Raw genomic sequence first — 26,651 nt, 5'->3', positions numbered from 1 at the left:
TTTGGATAAAAACCCAAATTGCTGGATCTTGTGGTAGCTCTCTTTTTAATTTTTTGAGGAACTTCCATACTGTTTTGCATAGTGTCTTCACCAATTTACGTTCCTTCCAACAGTGCACAAGGAGTCCATTTTCTCCACATCCTCATCAACACTTGTTATTTCTTGTCTTTTTGGTAATAGCCAGGGGTGAGGTGCTACCTCATTGTGGTTCTGATTTAAATTTTCTTGATGATAAGTGATATTGAACCACTTTTCATGTACCTATTGGCCATCTGTATGTCTTCTTTGGAAAAGTGTCTATTCAGATTCTCTGCCCATCTTTTAATTAGATTCTTTTTCTATTGAGTTATATGAGTTCTTTATATATTTTAGATATTAACCCCTTATCAGATATATGATTTGCCAATATTTACTTCCATTACATAGATTGTCTTTTCATTTCATTGATGGTTTCCTTTGCTATGCTGAAGCTTATGTAACCCCACTTGTTTATCTTGCCTTTGTTGTGTTTGCCTTTGGTGTAAAATCCAAAATATCATTGCCAATATCAGTGTCAAGGAGCTTACCCCTTATGTCTTTATCTAGGAGTTTTATGGTTTCAGGTCTTACATTCAGGTTCTCCATCCATTTTGAGTTGATTCTCGTGTATGGTATAAGAGAGTGATTCAATTTCATTCTTCTGCATGTGGCTGTCTGGTTTCCTCAGCACCATTTGTTGAAGAGACTGTCCTTTCCCTATTGTACTACTTGATTCATTTATTGTAAATTAATTGACCATATATGTGTGGGTTTATTTCTGGCTCTCTATCCTGTTCCATTGATCTATGTGTCTGTCTTTTGTGCCAATACCATACAGTTTAGATTACTGTAGCTTTGTAATATAATTTGAAATCAGGAAGCACGATGCCTTCAGTTTTGTTCTCTTTTTCCCAGTGATTATGCTGACTATTTGGGGGTCTTTTGTGATTCCATATGAATTTTAGGATTTTTGTTCTGTGAAACAGAATTTTAGGATTTTTATTTCTGTGAAAAATGCCACTGGAATGTTGATAGGGATTACATTGAATCTGTAGAATGCTTTGGGTAGTATGGACAGTAGTCAATGTTTACAATGATTCGAGGTTACTGACATTCTAATTCACTGTTGGTGGGAATGGAAATAGAGAATACACTTTAGGAAGGCATTTTACAGTCTATTATTGTGCATGTCTTCAAACCCAGCTATGTCAAGTTCTAAGACTCATCTTTAGCGCAGAAGAAACTCTTGTACATTTTCACAAGGACAATTAATGCTTCATCATTTGTAGTAATGAAAAATTAAAAGTGACCTCCATGTCCACCAAATGAAAAAGGTATATATAAAGGTATATGTAATGAAAAAAGTAAATCACAAAACAATATATTTGGTATAGGTGTAAAGCAAAAAACGGTAGATAGATAATAGATATACACATAGATGATTGAGATCAAAGTACTCTTGGTAATAGTTAAAATTGTGTGTTTTATCTAGAAGGAGAAGACTGTGACATCTACATGGTTGGTCTTTAATATCCTCTTTACCACAATAAGTCAAGCTTTGCCCAGGGTTTTAATTGCCTCATAATATTGCTCCCTAGGAAATTTTCATTTTAACAGGAAAGGTGAGGGAAGGGATAATAAAGGTGATCTTGATAACCTTAAAAATGTATTCCCAGGCAGTGAACACTCAAGCCCGTGGAAAGGTTAGTCCTGATTGGAGGTGATGAGCAGAACATCAGAACCCATGGGGAGCAAGCAACAGTTAATAGAGGGCCTCAGCTGTTAAACAGAGGAGTGAAGATTTTTAACTGTTAGGTATGCACAGAGTCACTGGATGAAAAGTAGTTGAGGTGAGTAGTTGTAGGAATAATAATTTTTTCTGGTCTCCACGAGGGCATGAAGATAATAAGGACCTGGACAAAAATAGCCAAAACCTATATAGTGATGATTTTGAGCCAGGTTTTAATCTAAGCACTTCACTTTTATTAACTCATTTAATCCTCACAAAAGTCCTTTGATGAAAATACTGTTTCTATAGCTCCCCCCTTCGCAGATGAAGAAAGGAAAGCAAGATCACCGAAGCAAGTAGGTAACAGAGCAAAGACTTGAACCCAAGCATACCGGCTCCAAAGTGTCTACTCCTAGCCACTGATGGAAGCAGGAAAGTCGGGAAAACCTAGGTAGGGAGTTGATTGAATCTTTCAATCATTTAAGATCTTGCACAAAAGGTCAGAGGCTGAGACGTGTGGAGGTAAAAACGCACACCTCTCAGGAGACAGGGAGTGGTCACTTGTGATTCCCTAAATATCATAATTTCATGCTTCAGTATTTCTGCTGATGTTGGTTCTATTTCCTTAAATATTCCCTTTTTTTAAAAAAATTCAATTCTGTGTATTTTCTCCCTGTGAAGACTTTCCTAACTTTACCCCTTCTTCTACAGATAATCCCCCAGGCTCCATTACACTCCCAGCATACTTCTGGTCTGAAATGAACAAACATGAGTGTTTTCATTGGTTGCCACATCTGTCTTCCCCCTGGACTCTGATATCTGATCTCCATTGAGGCAGTGGCTATACCATTGAGTTAATCAGACTCTTTCCAATGGTGAGAACCAGAACCACACTCTGGCTGGCTCGTTTCATGGGGTTCGTTATACGGATAAACAGAGAAGTAAGAAGAACAGAAACTACTCCCAGGGGCCACCTGATATACTAGACTATTCTTCAGGACATATCTCCTCTGTTGCTTTTTTGGCCCCTTTGCACGGGTAAATGCTTCCTCCTTGATGACAGTGCTGGTCTTTCTGATGACTCAACTTCTGTCTCTCTTACTGCACCTGTTTTTTCTGCTGCTGACTTAATTTTTTTCTATGCCTCTCATATGCAAATTTCCCAAGAGATTTAAATTAGCTACCCCCCCATAATAGTGAACTATTATTGAACAGCATTCATGTACAAGGACACCTCAGAGATTACTGGCCAGTATATAGCTAGTCATATTTGTAGCAGGCACTGATGCCTATCATGACCAAAGTAGTAATGTATGGTATGTAATGCCATGTCATAGTGATTCATGAGTAATAGACTATTTCTGGTTAGTTCCATCAGAGGCTTATTTAGCCATGGGGACATTAAGATCACCATGTCCTATACAATCATATAGCTATTTGTGTGTTCAAAGACTCTAACACAGTGCTTTTCATTTATCAGATACTCAATACATGTTGAGTAAGTGTGAACAAAGATGTCTTGAAATGACAAAAGAAACACCAAAGAAAGCAGGAAACCAGGGGATTTCCTGAGTTCTTCATTCGTTCCGTTGAAGTTAGCAGTCATTTATGAAATGTGTATTAGGTCCAATAGGAATCAGATAGTGTGCTGGGTGTGAGGGATGCAATATTGAAAAGGATAAGGTCCCAGACTTTGAGAAGTGGTCTAATGGAAGACACTGGCAAGTAAACCAACTATCACAATATAGTAATATTGTAAGTGATGGAGAAGAAGTTTATCTTCAGCTTGAGAAGACAGGTCTGGAATAGTCTGCTTCCTAAAATCCCAAAAGAGAGGTAATCAGGGTGAGGAATTGGGATGTATGTAGATTTTGCAAATCCTCTATACAGGAGTTTACTACAAAATCACTGAGTCATGGAGCTGAAAGAGATTTTTTAAAAGTTTGCATTAAATTACTGTTTTCTAATTACTCTCCCTTGAACAATGGCTTCACATTAGGAAAACTCTTAATTGAGCTGAAGGCTATCCAAGCACCATTATTGGAAAATGATCAAATGACAGTATGTGAAAGATTAAGTTGCCTTTTTCCTTTTCCTTTTTTTCAAGTTAGTTAACAGAACTGTGGAACTAAGCTCCACCTCGGTAGTTAGTAAACCGTATGGATTTCAACGTATGTGCTGTAGGGCATTTAACTGAATTATCAAGATGTTCCAGTTTTCTTTTAATTTATCATTTCCAGGAAGACGGGGCTTGGGAATGATATAGTCTATACACCAGAGAAGCTTCAAATGCTTAGAGCTATTTTTTAGTACTTCTAATAGGACAGGTAAGATAACATCATCTTCCTAGCTATAAAGCATACTTGGAGAGGGGATAGTAAATGGAGTTGATATTACTATGGCTGGGGCAATGTTCTCCCTGTGTAGAAAGTTACTAAGGATTGGGGGGGGGGGGGAAGGAGTACGTGGAAACACCAAATCTCTTCTAAAACAGTGGGAAGAATGATGAGGTAACTGAAGGCCCTTTCACGTAACCAGAGAAGGTGCTAAGGATGTTTAACTAAGACAGAAGTTTAAGGGAGAAAGGGATGGAAGTATGTCTGAAGGACTAGTGCATACAGCAGGGAGGAGATTGGTCCTGGAATGTTCAAGAAGGCAATATTAGGATCAGGGGCTAACAATTAGAGCTGTCCTATAGTTCATTGACCTGCCTTTAGAGTAGTGATCTTCCTGTTCTGAGAAGCAAGAAGATGACAGAAAGTCATCAGAATGAATCAGAAATGCTATAGAAGAGATTCCTGCACTGGTGCATGTAATTGGCGGGAGGGGGTGAAGGTGAGGCTGTTGAGATGCTCTCTTAATAGCCCCCTCCGAATATATGATTTCTTTATTGGAGTTAAATTAAAAGCTTTGTCTTCCATAAGCTTAGCTCTCAGTGACTGGTCAAACTGCTCGATATATCCACATGTGTTCATTTGTTCATGTAGATTCTGACTTGTTTCAAAAATATTTCCATCAGAAATGTCTACCCTTATTGAGTAGGGCATTACTAACACCTCCTGGAGGCCCGGTTAAAATGCAAACATGATTATAATAACTCTTTAATGACCTCATTTGACCCCTCACAACAACCTCAGTGAAAGAGGTAGATGAGATATTATCCCTATTTTACAGATGAGGAAACTCATTTCAGAGAGACCATGCTACCTGAAGAATGGAAACAGGGCTCATTAGGAGATCATGAGACATTAAAGTAGATGGATGACTTCTCTCATCAGAGAAGTTGTAGACTTGTGTTAGGAATCCCTATCAAACTGCTGTGACTGGACATGGGAACCTTTTTATGGTTTGAAGGACAAGAAAAATCCTGAGGATCTAGAGTCCTATCTGCTGGGCCAGCACAAGACCACTAAGTATTTAACACTGGTCAAAACCAAATTTTACCTTCTTCCCAAATCTGTGGGGAGTGTTGAGAAACGTACTCTATGAGAATTTACTGTGCTAGTAATTTACATGTGTTTTCTTTTTTAAAATTTGCAACAATGCTCTGAGCTCCATATTAAATGTAAAACTTCAGTTTATAAAAGGAAACCATTAAAAAAATTAAGAAGACAAGCTCCAAATTCAGAGATTTTTGAATCACATCCCACTGTCCAGAATATATAAGGAATTACAAATCAACTAGAGAAACAGGAATAACCCAACAGAAACGTGGGCTTTTTAAATTCCTCCAGGAAAACGTGTTTATTAAGCAAATCTGAAGGTATTAAATTTCAAGCTGCCAGGGAGAAGGTCACCTTGACAAAGTCTTCAAGGCACTGCAAAAGGAGGAAGTTAGGAAAGGGTGTTTGTAGGGCTTTGAAGTCTAGGCTTAATGGTTCAGGTGGGTCTTTCACAGCAAGAAAATGCTTGGGATTGGGCTAGGTTTGATCCATAGTAATTTAGAAGTACTAGACAGAGGGCAAGGGTCTGAAGACAAGTCCTTTTGAGTAAATCACTGTCCTTATAAAAGAGTTGTCTTTCCAGATGAATGAATTGTTTGCTCAGATAACTTGGCATGCAAAAAGCTGCGCAAGCTAACCCTGCAATTATGCTGACCCAGGCCACCTTGTCTTTTAAGCGTGTTACCTTGGTCCATCTCAACAGTTTTATATTGGGAGGTCTCAGTTTCAGCTCCACCACTGTGATCGTTCTCCAGTCTAAGCTGGGGGATAGATCATTACCCTTTCAGGACACGGCTAGTCCAGATCCATGCCATTGATTGAGGTACTGTGATCACATATCACATTTCTGGTTGTGGCCATTTCTACTTTTATAAATATTAGGTTTTTCTGTTCTTTCTGTTGGACGATCATTGTGGGATCACTTGACAGGGTAGGGGCTGAGCATTTGAAACAGTGGAGATTTGAGCAACAGGGGAAACACCAAGAGAAAGATTTTTGGTTAGTTTGCAGTTCACTTCTAAGCCATTCATCAAGGCTGCTCAAATTAAACCTGATTCTATCTCCAATCTGAAACCTCCCTTCCTGCCCTCCCTCCTCCTGTCTCTGTTTCACAGATCTTCTCAATAGTATTATAAATATCAAGATGTAAACACAACATTCTTCCCCTTAGATGGCATCTCTTCTACCTTGAGAGGCCAAAACCATATCTAGGCCTGCTCTGTTTTGAATTATCATGTGTTCAATTTCATGTCCTTTTCAAGTGAGATGTCCTTTCGCCCTCAAAGCATTAGCTAGCTCTCTGTTCACTATGTGAACCAAGTAAATATAAGATGTTCCTCACTTTCAGTTTTCTTGTAAATTATGAAATGAAGAAACTTGAGGAGAAGAAAACAGCTCAGAAGTCAGTCTCAGAGGTTAAGGTTTTACATCTTAAATTGAGAACACATTTTTCTCCTTGTTGAATTGTAACCTGGAAAGCTCATTTGCTGAGAGGGCAAGCAATTGAGCCAAAATGGACCACAGATGCTATCAGGGACTAACTAATCTAAAGGCAAGAGCCAGTTTACCAAGGTAACAAATCCCTGTCCCTGTTGTAGGTAGTAGGAAATAGGCTGCTTGCTTAAACTACTATGTTAAAAATTCTATAAGCTGCAAGTATTCTTAATTGATAAATAGTTCTATGGTAAACCAACATCATGTGTCATACTTAAGAGTACAATATTTGATGCATTCCTATCATAGTCTAAGATAATTCAGGAATGTCCACTACTAATGTCCTCTACTAATAATACAAATAACTAATATTTATTGAGTATTTACTATGTGCCATGAACTGTACTAATCACTTATTTTACTCATTTAATCTTCACATCGGTCCTTTGAGAAGCAGACTACAGTCAGCAGGTTCTGCATCCACAGATTCACCCAGCCCCGGATATAAAACATTCCCTTCCCCCCAAAATCCAGAAAATTCCAGAAAGCAAAACTTGAATTCACAAAGCACAGACAACTATTTACATAGTATCTACATTGCATTTACAACTATTTACATAGCATTTACATTGTATTACATATTATAAGTAATTTAGAGATGATTTAAAGTGTATGGGAGGATGTGTGTAGGTTATATGCAAATATTTCGCCACTCTAAATAAGGGACTCAAGCATCTTCAGGTGGATTTTGGTTATAGGGGTCCTGGAACCAATCCCTCCTGGCGCCCCGCCCCCGCCCCCGCCCCTCCTCCCCCACCCTCAGGGTTAAGGTAATTTACTCAAGCTAGTTAGCAGCGAACCAGGGTTTGTACTCGGGCAATCTGGTTCCAGAGTTTTTCTCCCTGTCGTCTCAGCCCATTTATTTGGTCTCCAGCACACTCAGGCCTACATCACTGGCGGCGATTTGATTTCTCATCTTGCAAAGCCGGTAGTGTCTCGCTGCAGCCATCATATCTGGTTAGTGAGCTTCCTCCTGGTCACGGCGTCCATCACGTCCTTCTGAATCAGCTTCTCCACTGCACTCAAAGGTGACCGCGGCACCTGGAGGGCTGCAGGACTGCGCAGGCGTGGCGTTGTTGGGTTGTCCTGGTCACGGTGCGTGGCGAGCACCACGTGGTCCACACAGCCTCCCAGCGGCGTGAAGCGCGCAGGGGCGTCAGGGCCGTTGTGCATAGCAGCTGCTGCGATGTGGGGCAGGTCACTGTACACGACAGCTTCTCCAGCGTGGTGGCCTTGGCCTCCGGGGTCAGTGACAGGATCCAGAAGCTGGGTGGAACTTTGCCCTTGTCCTTGCTTGCAGGGCTGCGCTTGCCCCGGGGTCAGGCACCATTTGGGCGATTCCCCGAGGCAGCCCTGGGCGTGAAGGGGTTGAGGGGTCAGCTCACGATGGCCACCCCCTCCAGGAAGCCCCGCACCTGGTCTTTCACCCCGGCCACTGCCGCTCTTCGTGCTCCTCGCGCCGCAGGTTGCCCAGCTGCTTCTGGCCGGCCTTCATCTGCTGGGCGTTCTTCTCCTTTTGGTGCAAAATGTACTCCAGGATTGCTTCACTCATCCAGGAAGCCGTCTGGTGTGATGGTGAGGTCGGGGCAGGGCTGCAGAGTGAGGCCGCCGCAGTCGAAGTCCTGGACAGCATCCCGGCCCAGTCGAACGTTCTGGGTTCCGTAGCCTGAGGCCTCTGTGTCCTCCTTGTCATGGTGAGTGTACGGGCCCTGCAGTGCTGCTGTTGCAGAGCTGCATCTTCCTTATAAACGACTCCTTTTTTTTTCCTGGCTTCTTCAGATGTGCCCTTAAACCAGAAAGGAACCAGAGAATTGTGTCTTATGTTAATTTAGACAGCTTTCTTTTGACTGGTGTTTTCATGCTATATCTTTTTCCATCCTTTTACTGTTAACTTATTTATTCTTTATATTAAAAGTTGGTATTTTGTGGATGACGATTAGTTCTTGCTTTTTACCTTGTTTGACCGTCTCTGTTTTTTACGTTTAGACAATTTACATGTTATGTTATTAGCGACAGGGTTGGATTTAAATCTGCCATCCTGCTAGTCGTTTTCTATTTGTCCCATCTTTGCTTGGATCCTCCTCCCCTATTTTCTTGCCTTTGGGGTTAATAGAGTAATTTTTTTAAATGCCTTTGTTCTGATAAGCTAACCCTGTGTCCAGATGATCAGACTCTTGTACTTTTAAAAGAGGTGTTTTTCCAAATATGCAAATTATTTGCCTGGATAAGGTGAATTGCAAGAATTTCCTGACCATACCAGTGAAGCTATTTCTCAGGTTGTAGTCTTATCTTTCTGCACGAGGCTCTTCTTGAGCAAACAACTAATGTTATGTTGTCTCAGGTCATCCTAGCTCTCGGCCCAAATAGCTAGGTTTCATTTATTCACAGAGTAGGAGGATGGATAAAGTATGGCAGTGTTATACACTTGAATATTATACAGCAGTGAAAACTAATGTAGCAGTGTGAATTAACATGAACATGATAAATCTCAAAAACAGTGAAAAAAGCAAATTGTTAATACATATAGTATGAAATCATGCCTGTTAATTGGAGAACATGTAAGTGATAAAACTCCAAATAAAAACAGAGGAATGATGAAAATAAAATTCAATAGAGTTCCTTGTCCCTTCTTCTGTAACACAAAATAAGAGAAGGGTGTCATCAGGGAGTGTCAGAGTGAGAGCTTCCAAAGATGAGTGGACTAGTCAAGGTTCTTCAGTTTATACTTGTTTAAACTCTGTATGCTATATATTTTTGATTTTTAAAGATATTAATTAAGAAGGCAAAAATGCTAAACTTGTATAGTACTCAAAACATACTCTGTCACCTTCTTCCCTTTTCTATTCAGGTATCACCTGGCATTCAGTCCCCAGCGAATCTGGGCATTTTCCAATTGCTTCCACATGTTAGCCCTCAGTTTTATCCTGCAAGATAAGGAGAAATCGTTTTTATGACCACTAAAGTTCCTTACAGAAATAGAAGTTTTGGTTTTATAACTCTGTTTGAATCTGCCAAATGCAGACTTCTTATTGTCAATTAATTGGAATGTGCTAATGATTTATTTGTGATCCTAAGACTTCAATTAGGTAGAGTCTTAAATAGATTGGGTGTGATTTTCAGGTAGGTGGTAGGAATAAAGGTCAAGAAACACCTCTTTGTTTTAGTGGGTGGGTGGAAATACAAGCCTGCTAACCTTTTTCTTCCTATAAAAAGCTTCCCCTGGATCTGAGGATTTTTCACGTGTGTCATTTTTGGTGTTCTTCCTGGAAGATTTGCCTTCGTAAGGATTACAGGTTTCAGGATACTGGAAACTGGATTAACTCTCTTTCCTTTAGTGCAGGACTTAATTAGTCTTCGATTTCTCTGTGTGTAGTCTGCATTAATATTTGACACAGGAAAGATTTTCACAAGTATCTTTTTGGCAGACTGTGATATGCTATGATTTTCCACAGGCCAGCATTTCCCATCACAGAGTTACTGTTACACCCATTAATCAAGGGCAGCATGTGTCATATATGAAATCTTGTACACACAGCTGTGGGGAGCTGGAGATAATTGTTAATGAACTTCAGTCACTCCAGAGCACACAGCCTCTGACATCCTGCCTTGCTCCCGTTTTCCCTCTCATTCCCCCTTACCCTAAAACCTCACCCAGACCCTTTTCTGAAGACAAGTACATCCACCAGGCCCAGACTGCTCATTTCCTAAGGATTTGTATTTGCGGGCAAGGCAACTTAGAGGCAAGGCTATTGCATCTGACTAGAGCATTACGTCCCCAAAGACACAAGGCCTCCAGAAACCCTCTTCAGATGCTAATATTCACACAAAGTGCCGCTGGCCCCAGCTGGCCTTCACCTGCAGCTCTGACAGGCAAGAGCCTCAGAACGAGGTCCTGGTTTCCATAAAAATAGGAAGGGCACACATGGTAAATGGCAGAGATCTCGCCCAAGCTATAAAATTATTTAAAGTCAGATTCCAGACAGTTAAAACTAATTGCTGTGAACACAAAGCCCAGGCAGGAGCCCCCTTTCTCCTTTTTTTTTTTTTTTCCCAGTAATTCACTTGAGACAGGGTAGCTTGAATCCTCTACGAATGCGCACACCTAAAATTAAATGATGCCACTAAATTTAAGATGCAGCTGTCGTTGTTAATGTTCAAACATGTTTTAAGCACAGGAGACGTGCTGTGTGGTAGAGCGAAAATATTAATGGGTCATTTAGAATTGTCCCTGTGTTTCTGTGGTTTTATGGGGGTACCTTGCTTAAATGTAGCATTATTGTTATCATTGCCGGTCTTATGGCTGATTTTCTGTTCCTGCTGGGTATAGTTTGCAGCCCATTATTCTTTCTGTAAAACAGATTTGTAAAGGAAAGGACACTGAATCCACCAACATATTCCGGGCGTTGGTAAACTGAGTACAAACCGGGAGAACTCCTTGCCTCATGGCGTTTTTTGGAACTAGCGTAGAGAAGAGCTGTAGAATCCTTTCCCTGTCTATCCTTTCTTTTCACTGGATGTAGTACGTAGGATATCACTGGAAGCAAAATGTTGACTAGGTTTCCCTCACCAGATCTCAGCGCTCTGCTCCCGCTTCCACGTGCTAATTTGTGAGCACCTTTATTTACAGAAAATTATTGGTTTACAGAAAATTATTGCAACGTGGGTCCCCTTGCTTTTTAAGTTTAGAGACCCTCTTTGACACTAAAAAATGTATTCATTTAAGATTTCCAGTGCCTTTTAGTTCGTATTGCCTTTGTAGGGGAGCAGAATTTACCACCCTGCAATGTGTCTCTTTGGCATATTAATTATTTGAAACTGCTTGTTTTCTAAGATACAGCAGACATGGGAAAAACTGAACACCAAGTAGGAGTTACCCTTTTGTAAGAAACATTTATATTTGTAAGGGAAATCTCCACTTGTAAGGGTGTCTCCCTCTTGGTACCTGGAAGAGGAGAATGACCAAATCTCTAGAAACTCTTATCAGTGGAGAAGACACGGACTTAAATTTATATAACAAACTTACCCTTAAATTTATATAACAACCTTACCCTTGTTTTGTTTTTTTTAATTTTATGTATTTATGTATTTATTTATTTATTTATGGCTGTGTTGGGTCTTCGTCTCTGTGCGAGGGCTTTCTCTAGTTGCGGCAAGCGGGGGCCACTCTTCATCGCGGTGCGCGGGCCCCTCACTATCGCGGCCTCTCTTGTTGCCGAGCACAGGCTCCAGACGCGCAGGCTCAGCAATTGTGGCTCACGGGCCCAGTTGCTCCACGGCATGTGGGATCCTCCCAGACCAGGGCTCAAACCCGTGTCCCCTGCATTGGCAGGCAGACTCTCAACCACTGCGCCACCAGGGAAGCCCCAACCTTACCCTTGTTTACTGGGCTTTTCCTCCCATAACTGACTCCTCGTCCTCAGCATCCTCTTTTGTCTTCAGCTGAGGATGGTATTTAAGGTGAGGGCTTTGGCCAGATTGGCCAGTTACTTGGTTTTCCTGGGTCTTTCTCATGTATACATGTTGTTAAACTTTTGTTTGATTTTTTTCCTGTTAAGCTGTCTCATGTCAATTTGATTCTTAGACCAGCCAGAAGAATCTAGAAGGGTAAAGGAAATTTTCTTCCTCCCCAACACCTTGGAATATACATAAGTAATAGGTATTCAGTAACATCTTAAAATGAACTTATATTTAGGTAATTGAAAATGCACGTGTGTGTGTGGGTGTGTATGAGAATGGCTGTACATACATGTTGGAGATGTTTATTAGGTCTTCAGACGGTGATTAGTACTTATATGTGTGGATTCCAGGATGCCTCTCAGAATCCTTATGACCTTTCCAGGAGTCCCCTATCTCCTCTCTTGGTTAAAGAAATAAGAATCTAGAGGGAGAAAACTCTAGGTAGGGAGTCAAGAGGCTAGAGTTTGGTCTATATTCAGTTGTTTGTACTACTTTTGGCATTTTAACCTCTCTCTGCTTCTGTCCCCATTGTAAATTATGGATGGCTTGTACCTGTCATATTTATCTCATGGTTATAGTAAACGTGACATGCAGTTACCCAGTAGCACCCTAAACCCACTATTCAGGGTGCTACTGTCCACTCAGTTAAGGCTTCCTACTTTGACAGAAGATAAGGTACTATAGGTATTCTCATACTGAACCAGGTAAAGAAAGCTTTGGGATTCTTAAAAAAAGAGAGAAGAAAATATAATGTTAAAATCAAGAATTGCAGGAAATCTCAAAATACCTTAAAAGTGACAATGTTATTTTCCCTGAAATTCATCAGACCTCAGAAGAAAGACAATTCAGAGAAGAGGAGCCAAAACTACTTTTTTTTTCAACTTGCCCATAGTCAGAAAACATATGCTGAGCACATGCTTTCTGCCAGGATAGTGCTTGGTTCCTGGCACTCAGAAACAGTTGCATTTAAATCTGCCTGTAGACTAGATAATTCCTACACCCACTATTTCCCCTCTGTTCTTGCTCTCTTTCCCTCCCTTCCTTTTTTTGCTCCCATATTTTTCTCGAGGAACAGCTTAATAGTTATGAAATTAAAAGTATTAAATTTTACTACTTATTATTTGTAGATCCAGGTTTTGTAATTTCCAGGATTAATAACGCTCTTGTTAATGTAGTTTAGCCTTGAACATTTTATTCTTTGGGGTTTTATATCATCATCATACACTAGAAGGAGAATATGTTACTTTGCATGTTAAAATAAAGTTGTTTCCTTATTAATACCAATTTTACTAAGTAAATAAATACAGAAATAAATAGGAAAAACCCATATCTTCTAGCAGATTCAGCTTAAATTGACTCTTAAATAGCACCTAAAAATAATTTTGGCATCAATTAATAGCTCTCTTAAACCAAAAATGTTACCATTATATATTTGCTTTATGCTGATTAACTGTTAGTCTTTAATCCAGTGTGCTGTTATTAATACGACCTCGCTTTTTGAGAAACTGAGGGATTCTGTAAAACTGTAAGTAGATTTTCTTGTTGGTTGGTTGGTAAATTAAATGTTCTTTTCCCTTTGAGATTCCAAAGTTGTTTTACTTCATTTAAGATTGATCTTTAATCAGCTTCTTATCCCCCAAGTATTTGTAGTTCTGCAGGGGGCAGACTGCAAAACGAGGCAAGCCACTCTAGTTCTTTGTAATAAAGTTTCCAGTGGTTTGGGGGAAAAATGGAAAAATATTAGAGGGGTAAGTAGGTGGTGACTTAGCACTGGCGCAAAGGAGTGAATTATACTATAAACAAGAGTTAAATATTTGGTAAATATGGACAACAATATCATTTGCTTAGAGGGAGAAAGCAGTTGGACTATATCACGGTGCTCTGTGGCATATAGTGCAGAGGTTAAAACTTCTTTAGCAATTGTATGGTTAAGTTATAAAGACCATTTCCAGGAACATGAAGTAGATGTTTTTCTTCCCTATTCTCATATGAAATACAACTAAAAACCCTGGACATTATTGTGGTGTAAGTCCTGAAATTAAGATTCAGTATTATCTGCCGCATCAGAAACCAGGAGAGCCTCAGGGTGATGAAAGAAAGCAAAGAGCTAAATAAATGGAGAGACATACCATGTTGATAGATTGGAAAATTCAACATAGTAAAGGTTCCAGTTCTTCCCAAATTGATATACAGGTTTAATGCACTTTCTTTTAAAATCGTAACAAGATTTTGGGGGGGTATGTAGAAAAAAACCATGAAATTTAAATGGAAAGGTAAGTAACTAGAATGGCTAAAACAGTTTTAAGAAAGAAGAATAAAGGGGAAAGAATGTCTACTCAATAATAGCTTAGTGATCAAAGCTACTTGGAGAAGGGATAGACAAGTAAATCAGTGAAACAAAAGAGTTTAAAAATAGACGAAGACAAATAAGCCCAACTAATTTTGACAAATTTGCAAAAGCAATTCAATAGGGGAAGGATAGCCTTTTCAACAAATGGTACTAGAGCAATTGGACACCCATAAGCAAGAAAACAATCATAAAGCTTCAACATCGTACCTTATAAAAATTGAAACCAAGGTGTATCATAAATGTATCATATAAAATGTAAAACTATGAGTTCTTTTCAAAAATATAGAAAATCCTTAGGATCTAGGGTGAAGCAAGGAGTCCTTAGACTTGACACCAGTGGAACTACCCATAAAAAGAAAAATTGGTGTATTGGACTTGATCAAATTAACAACTTTTGCTCTATGAAACATGCTGTTAAAAGGCTGAAAAGAAGCTAAAAATATTTGCTAACCACTATCCAAGATGAGTATCTAGAATATATAAAGGACTCTTAAACCTCAATAGTAAAAACAAACAAATAATTCAGTTAGAAAATGGGCAATAGACTTGAAGAGACATTTCTCCAAAGAGGATGTACACGTGACAAAAAAGCACAAGAAAATATATTTAACATTATTGTCCATCAGGTAAATGCAACTTAAAGCCATAATAAGACATAACTACTTACTATTAGAGTTACTTTAATAAAAATTAGTGATAACACCAAATGCTAACAGGGATGTAGAAAAACTGCGTCATTCATACATTACTGGGAGGAATGTAACAGTATAGCCACTCTGGAGGACAATTTGACAGTTTCTTAAAAAAACTAAACATCCAACTACTGTATGATCCAGCAATTGCACTCCTGGATATTTATTCAAGAGAAATAGAAAACTTATGTTTACACAAAAAACTGATAAAAGTTTTCATAGCTTTTTTGGTAATAGCCAGAAACTGGAAACAACCTAACTGTCTTTCAATTGATGAACAATTAAACAAACTGTGGTACATCCATACCATGAAATACTTCTCAGCAGTAAAAAGCAACACCCTATTATTACACACAGCAACTTGGATGGCTCTCCAGAGAATCATGCTTGGGCCAAAAATCAATCCCAAAGAATTGTACAAAGTATGATTCCCTTTATATAGCTTTCTTGAAATGACAAAATTACTGAAACGGAGGGCAGATCAGTGGTTGCCAGAGATTAAAGACAGTGGAGGAGGGGGGGAGTAGAGTGTAGAGGGGAACGTGAGGGAAGTGGATGTCACTATAAAAGGGCGAGATGAGGAATCTTTCTTGTGATGGAAATGTTCTGTATCTTGACTGCATTAACGTCAGTATCCTGGTCGTGACATTGTACTAGAGATTCGGAAGACGTCATCATTGGGAGCATCAGGGTAAAGGGGGCATGGTATCTCTCTATACTACTTTTGTAACCAAACCCAGGTTCGGCCACTCGCTGCTCATAAGCCAATCATTTGAGAGGCAAGTGTCAGTAGAAAGGAAAGGTGCTTTAATAAGAAAATCCGGCAATCTGGGGAGATGGTGGACTCGTGTCCAGTGACCAACTCCAAAAATTCTGCTCAGCCATGACAGTTTCCAAAGGAAAACACGAGGGGGAAGAATCTCAGTGAATCATTGAGGCGGAAGGTTGGCTTCTGCATCATTCTCCATTGAGTGCAGAATGGCTGACTTCCTTCAGATGTTATCTTGCCTGCGTGATCTGCCTGCAGGACTACTGAGGGGGATGTTGGGGGGTGGAGAGCTAGTCAGTTTTTAGCCACTTAATTCCTCATTCTTACTTCTTTTTATCTAGGAAAAGAATCAATAGGTTAGACAAGGCATGGTGTGCCTTCGGGAGAGCAAAAGTCCAAGTTAGTTTCAATTGCTTAGTGATCTCATTCCTATAATTAAGTTCTTTTAAGGTTAGAGGGGAACAGAAATGGGCAAAGGGGAAAGGGGCAAAAGAGCTGCTTTCACTTTTTCCAGCTGAGTAGGAATATGCAATTGTCTCAAAATTAAAATTTTAAGTAACTGTAAATATCTGGCTGTATTCTCCTATAATTTTTATATAAACGGCTATATGATTCCACAAAGATAGCTGTGAAATTGGAGAATGGTTTTCACTATGTCATATTAATCCCAGGTGTACAGTTTCTTCATGATCTCAGTTTGTAATTGTCTTGGGTACCTTTTTAAAATTCATGTTTCTTCTGGTTCCTTAAGGTCAATGCTCTCTTTCTTACAAAGAATAGGCTCTTGATGAATCAACAGTGCTTTCAGTGGACACTGCATATTAGAGAAAAGCCAGCAAAGTTCTCCCAGGCTGGGCAGCCTTTCACCTTCATACCCCTGGAATGAGTCTCAGTGGGAAGTAATGCGGCACATTTGAAACCATCGTTTAATAGTCATAATAAAAAGAATGCTCAGAGGAATGGAACTTAAAGCCCATTCGTCATATCCGTAAACAACATTCGCATTTAAAAGGGACCTCCTGTTTTTGCCCGTTAAGTACAGAGGTTTTGGTAGCTTTTGATTTATCACCTCACATTTTCCGCCTGCCCTTTTCTTTAAATACATAGCACGTTCAAATCCCAAATCAATATGCGTGGTGTTGTATTGAATTTAAGGCGAGCGGCGACAAGAAAAAACATAGTCATGAGACACAATTTTTTAATCTTTCATTGAATGACAGTCTTACTAACAGGCTAGAGATAACAAGGTGCAAGTTTTCCTATTTTATTTCTCCTCCAAAGTTTAGCACCAGGAGTTTTAAAGTCACACCCACAGATAAGACCACAAAAGTTTGGCACAATGAACCCCTGTGATGCCATTTCATGCCTCTATGGCTTTGTTTATTCTGCTTCCCTGGCCTGGATGACTGTTAACCTTTCTCACCTGGCTAACTCAAACCTATCCTTACCTCAATTAAATTACTTCTAATAAATCATTCACCTCTTCCTCCAGGAAGTCTTCCTTGACTGCTTGAGGCTGGGGTAGATGCCTTCCCTGTCTCTTTGTACCCCAGGTAATATGTAATATCAGAGCATTTTACCATATTGTGTGGAAAATCTCCACTAGGCTAAACACTTTGAAAAGAGGAGCTGTGGTTTATCTGTTTATCTAGTTTTCCCCAGTACTTTACACAGTGCGCTCAGTAAATGTTGGTGGAATCTGGGCAGTGGTGAAACATTTACATAGTAGAATTGACAAAAAAGTGGGAGCAAATCACACAAGAAAACCAAATGAGTTTATTAGATTTTTTGTGCAGGGAATCTAGTTTGGACACAATGGATAACACAGATGTGGTTTAGTGGGTACTTTCCGTGCCTGAGCTTTTCTGAATGAGGAGAGTGACTTTGATATTTTCATTATTACTGCAGGATTGAAAGTGCCATCAGGACGGGAACTCTGTTGCTCCTGCTTTCAGAATTGGCCCTCAAACAGTGTGTCTTTGCTCCCAACTATGATTATTTCCTTATATTTTAAGTGATCTATTTGATTACTACAAGTAGAATTGATGACTCAGAGTATGCACAGGGAATCTTTTTTTTACAATTTAAATATTCTCTGGAAAGATTTTAAGAATTTGTACCTACACTATCCATCAGATTTCATTCTTTTTTCAATGCTGGCATTGTAACTTTAAAAAATTATAATTTTCATTCATATTATAATTTTCATTCATATTTAAATATGGCTTAGAGGTTAGTACATATCATGGAGTCAGACACACCTGGATTTGAAATGCAACTCCATAATTGCAAGCTGCATGACCCCAGGAAGTTTATTTAATAGATCTAAGCCTCATCTCTAAAGTGGATTAATAAGTGGTACTCACCTTGTAGCAAGGTTGGGGAAATATTCAGATAATGTGTATAAACTGTAAGTACAGTGCCTGACACAGTGCAGTTATCCAATAAGTATTAGCTTTTATTTTTACAAGTACTGTATCAGTCTTCCATTACCAGTGAGGTTGAGTATTTGGCCGTATCTGTTAAAATATTCTCTCTCTGCTTTTCAGTCCTCTCTTTCCAGACCCTTTATTCATTCATATATTGGAATTAACACTCTTTCTCTCTCTTTTTTTTTTTTTTTTTACTGAGTTCTAAAAGTTTTCCATACATAAAAGATAGCAAATCTTTGTGACGTGTGTATTTTGAGTAGTCTTACCTAATTAGTCCTCTGTCATTTAACGTTATCTGTAATATTTCGCTTTTTGCCCAGAAAAGTAATGATCAGTTTTGCTCCCCAAACATTTTGAGCTCTCTGCACTTTCCTACCCTCTTTGAAGTTAAGCACAGTCATATGACTCACTTTAACATGAGCAATAGCCATTATGTTACTTGTGGGCAAATAAATGCTTCAGCAGCCACTGTGCAACTTCCTCTTCTGCGTTGATCATGGCAGCATGTGATGATGGCAGAGATGGAGACAATGTCAGCCTGCATCCCCAAGTGACAAAGATGAGTGGTACCTCCTACTTGCAAAACGTGTAAACAAAATAAACCTTTGTTGTATTGAACTCCTAAGATTTGGGGGTTGGTTATTACTGCAGCATAATCTAGCCTATCCTTATAGATGCAAGGATATTTTTGCTAGATTTATTATTATTTTTAAAGGTAGTCACATTTAGCTATCTGTTCCTTAGAAGTACTGCCTTTGGTATTAAATGGATATTATGCTGAGAAAGTCCGGAAAGTCTGTTCTAACTATTGGAGTGCCCAAACATGGACTGAATGGCTTTTTGAGGTAGTAAGTTTCCTGTTCGTGAATAATTTTCAGCAGAGTTATGGCTGTGTGTCAGGAATGCTGTGTAGTTATTATATGTTACATGAGTGATCAGAATAGTTGACCTTTAAATTTCCTTCCAGCTGTTTGGATATTAAGAGTAATGCAGAATTACTACTCAAGGAACTCGCCATGTACCTTAGTATTTGCAAAGCGAGGTAGAATCTGGGGAAAAGATTCTTCCATCTTTTTCCAAATAATCAATCATCAATCTGCAGATAAAATTATCCCCAATTTTTAGGATAGATCTGAGTTTCCCTGTATATTAAAGCTCTGTGCTCTTCACAGTTTCTTCAGTGACTCAATTTCACCCAAAGAGTACAAAATAAGAAACATTGCCTTCTTATACATCTTGAGCAGATTCCTTACTGAGACCATATTTTACTGTTGTTCTTGAGTTCTATAATAAGTCAAGACAGGTATACGGGATGTAGAATCCTACTGGCTCCATGAAAGGGGATTGTTTCAAAGCACCAAAATTAAAGTGAAGAGTATTTCTCCCCTACTCTGTCCAGGGCAGCACTTTAAGACGTTGACACAGTGGGGTAGGGCAGCATCCGAACCACTAAAAGGTCTCACATCAGCAGTTTCCTTTCTTCTCCATGCCACCAAATGACCCTTGAGTAAAGAGCAAACTCTCCCATTCAGATGGGCTCCTGGAAGTTATTTTCCCCGTGTGATTGCCACCCCTTCCCTTTATTCCTCAGGTTCTTGAGTTTTGGTGGAAAAGATTCAGTAAGTTCAAGGCTAAACAAAGATAATTTGAAGAATTGTATGAAGACACTCTTCCAAACTAATACTTAGGTTCTTTGAAGAGAAGCACCAAAGGATGAGCTATTAAGAAAATGATACCCTCCACATCTTGGCTATTGTAAATAGTGCTGTAATGAACATAGGTGTGCATGTATCTTTTCAAATTAGTGTTTTCATTTCTTCAGATAAATATTCAGAATTGGAATTGCTGGATTGTATGGTAGTTCTATTTTTAGTATTTTGAGGAACCTCAATGCTTTTTTCCATAGTGGCTGCACTAATTTACATTCCCACCAACAGTGCACAAGAGTTTCCTTTTCTCCATATTTTCACCAAACCTTGTTGCTTCTTGTCTCTCTGACAATAATCATTCTGACAGGTGTGAGGCGATAGCTCCTTCTGGTTTTGATTTGCATTCCCCTGATGATTTGTGATATTGAGCACCTTTACATGTACCTGTTGGCTATCTGTATGTCTTTTTTGGAAAAGTGTCTATTTCAGGTCCTCTGTCCCTTTTGAAATTGGGTTATTTGCTTTTTTATATTGAATTGTATGAATTCTTTATACATTTTGGATATCAATCCCTTGCCAGATATACCATTTGCAAATATTTTAACCCATTCAGTAGGCTACCTTTTCATTTTGTTGGTAATTTCCTTTGCTGTGCAAAAGCTTTTTAGCTTGATGTAGTCCCATTTGTATATTTTTGCTTTCTTTGCTTTGCCCAAGGTGACAGATCCAAAAATATATTGCTAAGGCTGTTGTCAAAGAGGTTACTGCCTATGTTGTTTTCCAAGATTTTTGTTGTTTCAGGTCTTACATTCATGTCTTAAATCTATTTTGAGTTTAATTTTATACGTGGTGTAAGAAAGTGGTACAGTTTCATTCTTCTGCATATAGCTGTCCATTTTTCCCAAAACCATTTACTGAATTTCCCCATTGAATATTCTTTCCTCCTTTGTTGTAGATTAATTGACCATATGTGTGTGGGTTTATTTCTGGATTCTCTATTATGTTCTATTGATCTATGTTTCTGTTTTTGTGCCAGTGTCATACTGCTTTGATTACTGTAGCCTTGTAGTATAGTTTGAAGCCTGGGTACATGTCCGTTTGTTGATGAATGGATATATACAGTGGCATATTACCCAGCCATAAAAATAGTAAAATCTTGCCACTTACAGCAACATGGATGGATCTGAAGGGTAGTATGTTAAGTGAAATAATTCACAGAAAAACGAATACTGTATGATTTCACTTGTATGTGGAATCTCAAAAACAAAACAAGTGAAGAAACAAAACAGGCTCATAGATACAGAGGACAAACTGATAGTTTGTAGAGGCAGGGAAGGTGGGGTGGAGGGATGGACAAAATAGGTGAAGCAGATGAAGAGGTATAAACTTCCAGCTATTACAGTAGATAAGTCACAGGAATGTAATGTATACATAGGGAACATAGTAATATTATAACAGCTTTGTATGGCGATGGGATAGTAACTGGGTTTATTGAGGTGATCATTTCATAATGTCTAAAAATATCGAATCACTATGTTTTACACCTGAAACTAATAAAAATTAAAAATAAAATAAATATAAGCATTTATAGCTATCAGTTTTCCTCCACACTTCTTTAGCTGCATCCCATTATGTTTGGGTTTGTTGAGTTTTGTTTTTATTTGTCTCCAAGTATTTTCTGATTTCCTTTGCGATGTCTTCCTTGATCCCTTTAGGAGTATATTGCGTCATATGCATATGTTTGTGAATTTCTCTAATTTCCTTTTATTATTGATTTCTAATTCTGTTCCATTTGGTCATAGACTACATGGTGTGATTAAATTATTTGAAATATATATTTAAAAACCCTAGCCTCATTAAATCATTTAATTTTAGTTAGGACAATTTCTGTTTTTGTTAATATCGCGTACTTTTTAAAATGATTTTTTCCTTCATTGTAGTATCTTTTCTTCTCCATCTCTCAGTTTTTTCACCTTTGGCACCCTGGTGTGGGTGGGTGTTTGTTGCACCTGGAAGATGTGTTGGAGAAAGTGGGAGAGATGTGCAGTTGAGTCCTTGGCTACTATTGAGGTTACAAATATCTGAACTTGTAGCTTTTGTAAAAATACCCTCTAACTTCTACCTTTTAACAGTGATGGTGGGTGGCTAATTTTATGCACTGGTTTTAAAATCCTAGGAGGAAACATTCTGAAATAGATAATATTTTCTTCAAAATCAACCTTGACTCCCATTCTAAATGCAGTTTTTGAAATTTAGGTGTGAAGAATTTCTTAATCTTTCCTCTCTGTCTCCTATCCCATTTTTATTACAGTCTCTCAACTGGGTCTAACATGCCCTGTGAGAGCCCCTCTGTTTATCTTCTTCAGAAATTAAACATCTAGTGTTCTGTTGGTGTTGGGAGATATAATTCCCCACTGATGAAGGGATCTAATGATGTAGCTGCTCTGTAAACACCCTTTAACTCCCTCCTAACCTTCAGAGGTAGTGGGTACCACTATTTCTGGAGGAAGTAAATCGGGTTGGTTATTGATTGGCTATTTCCATTGCTGGCCTAGAATTTAGCTTTCTAGGGGTTTGTGTCTTAAGTATCTACCTCTTTACTATAGTTTTAGCAGTGTTTTATGGGGAAGAAAAGTGACATATGTGGATTTAAATAGCCTCCTTCTTGTGGAAGTTCTGTAGAATCTATTTTAACTACAGTGAGACATGGTTATATAACCTTTAACTTTGAGACTGTGATGCTTGTTTTCCTATTTATTGTAGGGAATATGTTAACTTGTCATATACGTGTTACAGGAAATCAAATTTGAGTTTACATCAAACTTGTAATGTTGAATCAAGTGATTATAAGTTCACTTCTTATTAACTCAAGAAGTATAAAAACCATCAGATTCTCCTAAACTAAGGAAACAGCACCTGTTTTCCCCTTTCTTCAAGCACAGGGAAAGTCGTTCTAAGTATTGATTTTAGCAGTAACATTTAAAAACACTATGAAGAATCTTGACTTTATTCTCAGTGTAGTGATTTTTAAACTAACTTCTAATGCTGATTGACTAAGGTTTGCTCTTCTTTGGAAATGAAAGGGAGAATATCTATTTTTTGTCCTTGATAAGTTTGTACTTTGATTCGAAAGATAAAAAATAATTATGGAATAGGTATGCAATTAGAAGTAAACTGGATAGTGCAGAAAATAAAATAGTAGCTTTTCATTTATCTGTAATATCCTTAGAACTACGACTGTGTATACTTTGACTCCAATTTTTATGTCCATATTTTTACAGCTTTATTGCTAAAATTTAGATATATAAACTGTATTTTTAAATTATCTTCTTCAGATTGTAAGTCTCTCAAGAAAGGGAAATTATCTTTTGTGTTTTTAATCCTATGACTATCCTAGCACAGTGCTAAGACTGGTACCAATTTCTGGACATTGAATGAAGTTATGGCTAAATTTTTATTACCTGGAAACTACCAGGTAAAATATTTAATTATCTAAAGAGATAAACCAAATTTAAGAGAAATAGACAAAAATCAACAAACAACTTTTATTTAAATATTTCATTTAAAAAAATCACCTGCTTTCATCTGGTTTCCTAGGAGTTAGTTCAAGGCTCAAAAATCGCTTTCACATCTACACCCATTGTCCCAATCTGTAAGGAATTTATTCTCAAGATGGAGGCCTTGAGATGCAGTCCCACACAGGAAATAACATTCTTGTTTTACTTGTGGGCTCTACTTAAAAATGGCAAATTATTTTTGAAAGATGATCTTAAAGTAAATCATCTTTATTTACTGAGCTCTTACTCTTTACAAGGCGTTGTGGTGGGTTCTTAGAGAATACAAAAATAAGGCATAGTCCCTGTTATTAAGGACTAGAATTAAATTAAAAAACAAAAGAGCCACAAATAAAGATTTAACGAACAATTGAACTGCCACATGAGGATGCTATGTGAGTTCAGGTAAAGAGAGAGATCGTCGGTGTTACTGCTACTGATGAAGTTAAACATTTATTTAGCATATGTTAGGTTCAGGGCACTAATCTGAACACTTTACATGTATTAACCTCTCTTAATTTTCATAACAAATCCATGTTGTAGATACCTATTATGTCCACTTAAAAGATTAGGAAACTGATACACAGATAGGTTAAGTAACTTCCATAAGGTCTTGCAACTGGCAACAAAATAAAACCCAGGGTGGCAACATTACAGAACATAATGAGGGGCTGTAATGTAAATTGGAACGTGAAAGGTGTTAATCACCAGAAAGAAAAAGAAAATTAGGAAGAGAAATTCAAGTTCATGTAAGTCAAAATTTGAAAGTAAGATAAACAAAACTAGTTCAGTCTTGTGGGAGCTGAGGTATTATCTAAGTGTAAAATGAACATATAATTTATTATCCAAATTTGGCCACTTTTGGGCGTGGCAGGGCTACTGACTGGATGTGAATGCTCCATGCAAACTGAGACCCATGGTCATCCTGGTTGTGCCCCTTGCCCTCAGATCCTTAACTCCGTTCCAGCTGTGGTAATTGTGTGAGCAGGGCTGGCTACCCCCTATCAGGCTGTGTCAAGTGTAGAGGAGAAAAAATAGGCTTTAGCTCAGTGTCTGCACTTCAGTGCAATTATCTTTGACAATCTGACCTCCTGAACTTTGGACTTTGCCTTTTTAGAGCTGTTTTGCTTCCTTCACTCTTTGTATTAGTGCAATTCTATGGACACCAACTCTGACCTGCTTCAACTTATACAATACACTTGATCACTTGCAGTATGATCAACGACTGCAAAATCTGACCTATGCACTGTTTGACTTACGGAGCTAGTCAGACTCTTCCTGCAGAGCCAAAATTCTGTCTTTTGTATAGTCCTTGCTACTCTTAGCTAGATCTGCCTCTTTACCACCTATCAAAGCGATGATTTTTTTAATACAGTTTAGTTATGAAACAAAAGTTGGAAAGGGCCCTACATGGAGTGAGGACATTTTCCTGGAGATGGGGAATGGGGATTGGAGAGTAGGTTATTAATGGATTTTGAGCAGAAAAATGACAAGATGAAAGTAAAACAATCTGCTGAGATATGTCAGATGGATCACAGTGGGAGACTGAGGACAGCAAACCGGTCAGGTGGACACATAACTGTCCATAAATAAAGTATTGATAATAGATGTTAATTATAAGGGGGCAGCAATGAGAACCCAAGAAAAACAGGTGGAAAAAATATTGCAAAAGGAGAATCTTCAGAAGACGACGTTCCAAAACATGGAATGTGGAAAAAATATTGCGAAAGGAGAATCTTCAGAAGACAACATTCCAAAACCTGGAATGTAGCCTAGAGTTCTTTGGGTTCAGTGAATCAGTGAATACTCTCGTTGATTCATTTTGTGTTAGATTGGGTGAGGGAGAAAGTGCTAGTGTTTTTTCTTTATCCTCCCACAGACTACATCGTATTAGAATGTATCTTCTATTTTTTTTTTTTTTATGTCTGTCAACCACATTTTACGCAGAATCATCTCCTCCAGAGCTAATGGGGCATTCAGCTTTTCATCTTCAAGATGTAGCTCACTGGCTGGCACAGGAAGGGGCTTTTAATTAGTGGTTTTGTCATCTTGGCTAAGGGGGAACTGAATTTCCACGAATTTTCTTCTTCATATGGTCCCAGCTTAGGAACGGGAGAAATTGACATGAGTTTGGGGAGGCAGAAGTGAAGCAGCAGCCATGTCTGCTCTGAAGGTCAGTGGTGCATGAGTTGGGGTAGCTTACACGTGTTATTGTTCCTCTGCTAATTCACCTTGTTCATCCGACAGCATGTGATAATCAGGTGCCTGTAGAAGTAAGCCTTTGAGTGACCAGGAATCTGGCATGTAATAACTTTAGTGAAAGTAAGGACTATAATGGGGTTAGCTGGTTGCTTTTAAGTGTGGTAGAGAACTTAGGGGAAGAAAATTATGAGCTCAGGGCTTTTAAATTTCCGTTTCAATGTCTGGGAAGAAACCAGGAAGCTCTAAGACCACCCCGAAGGAAACCGTTATCTCCTGTAGCCTCATGGCTGAGATTTCTCAGTGTTAAATCCAAGGTCTAAACCTGCGTGGGGCTGAATTACAGCACAGTTGAATTACCAGTGTCACAGAGTCTCTTATGTTACAGTTAAGGCATTTGTTTGGAAGGAATGGTATTCTGGAAACTGGATTCATATGTGCAGATTCCAATAAATCTGGGGATATTGGACCCCTAAATTTTACTGAGCCTCTTTTACCAGAAGAAGCAGGCTTTCTGTCTTCTCTTCCTGGCAGAGGAGGTTAGCATCCCCTTAGCTGAAGAACCTGAAATGGGCCTCGAAGATATGTTCCTTGCCGGGGACTACTGTTCCTTCTCAATCCCAATACTTAAACCTTCCATTGCTTCTAGGCCTGTAACCAAATGCAAGTCCAGACACTGCCTGAGAGGGTAAGGCACACAGTATGACCTATGAGGACGTGCAATGTAAAGAAGAATTGCAAGGTTTTGCCGCTTTTTTTTTATAACACAACTTTTAAAATTTATTTTTATTTATTTATGGCTGTGTTGGGTCTTCGTTTCTGTGCAAGGGCTTTCTCTAGTTGTGGCAAGTGGGGGCCACTCTTC

General features: G+C 38.7%; 1 pseudogene; it reads right to left on the bottom strand.

The window, feature by feature from the left end:
- Nucleotides 1–7,596: 7,596 nt before the first annotated feature.
- Nucleotides 7,597–26,651, bottom strand: part of LOC133075108 (nitric oxide synthase-interacting protein-like) — a 96,036-nt pseudogene continuing 76,981 nt past the window's right edge.

Source organism: Eubalaena glacialis, chromosome 15 (assembly GCF_028564815.1).
Source record: "Eubalaena glacialis isolate mEubGla1 chromosome 15, mEubGla1.1.hap2.+ XY, whole genome shotgun sequence".
Lineage (NCBI taxonomy): Eukaryota > Metazoa > Chordata > Mammalia > Artiodactyla > Balaenidae > Eubalaena > Eubalaena glacialis.
This window is presented reverse-complemented; position numbering and strand designations above follow the sequence as displayed.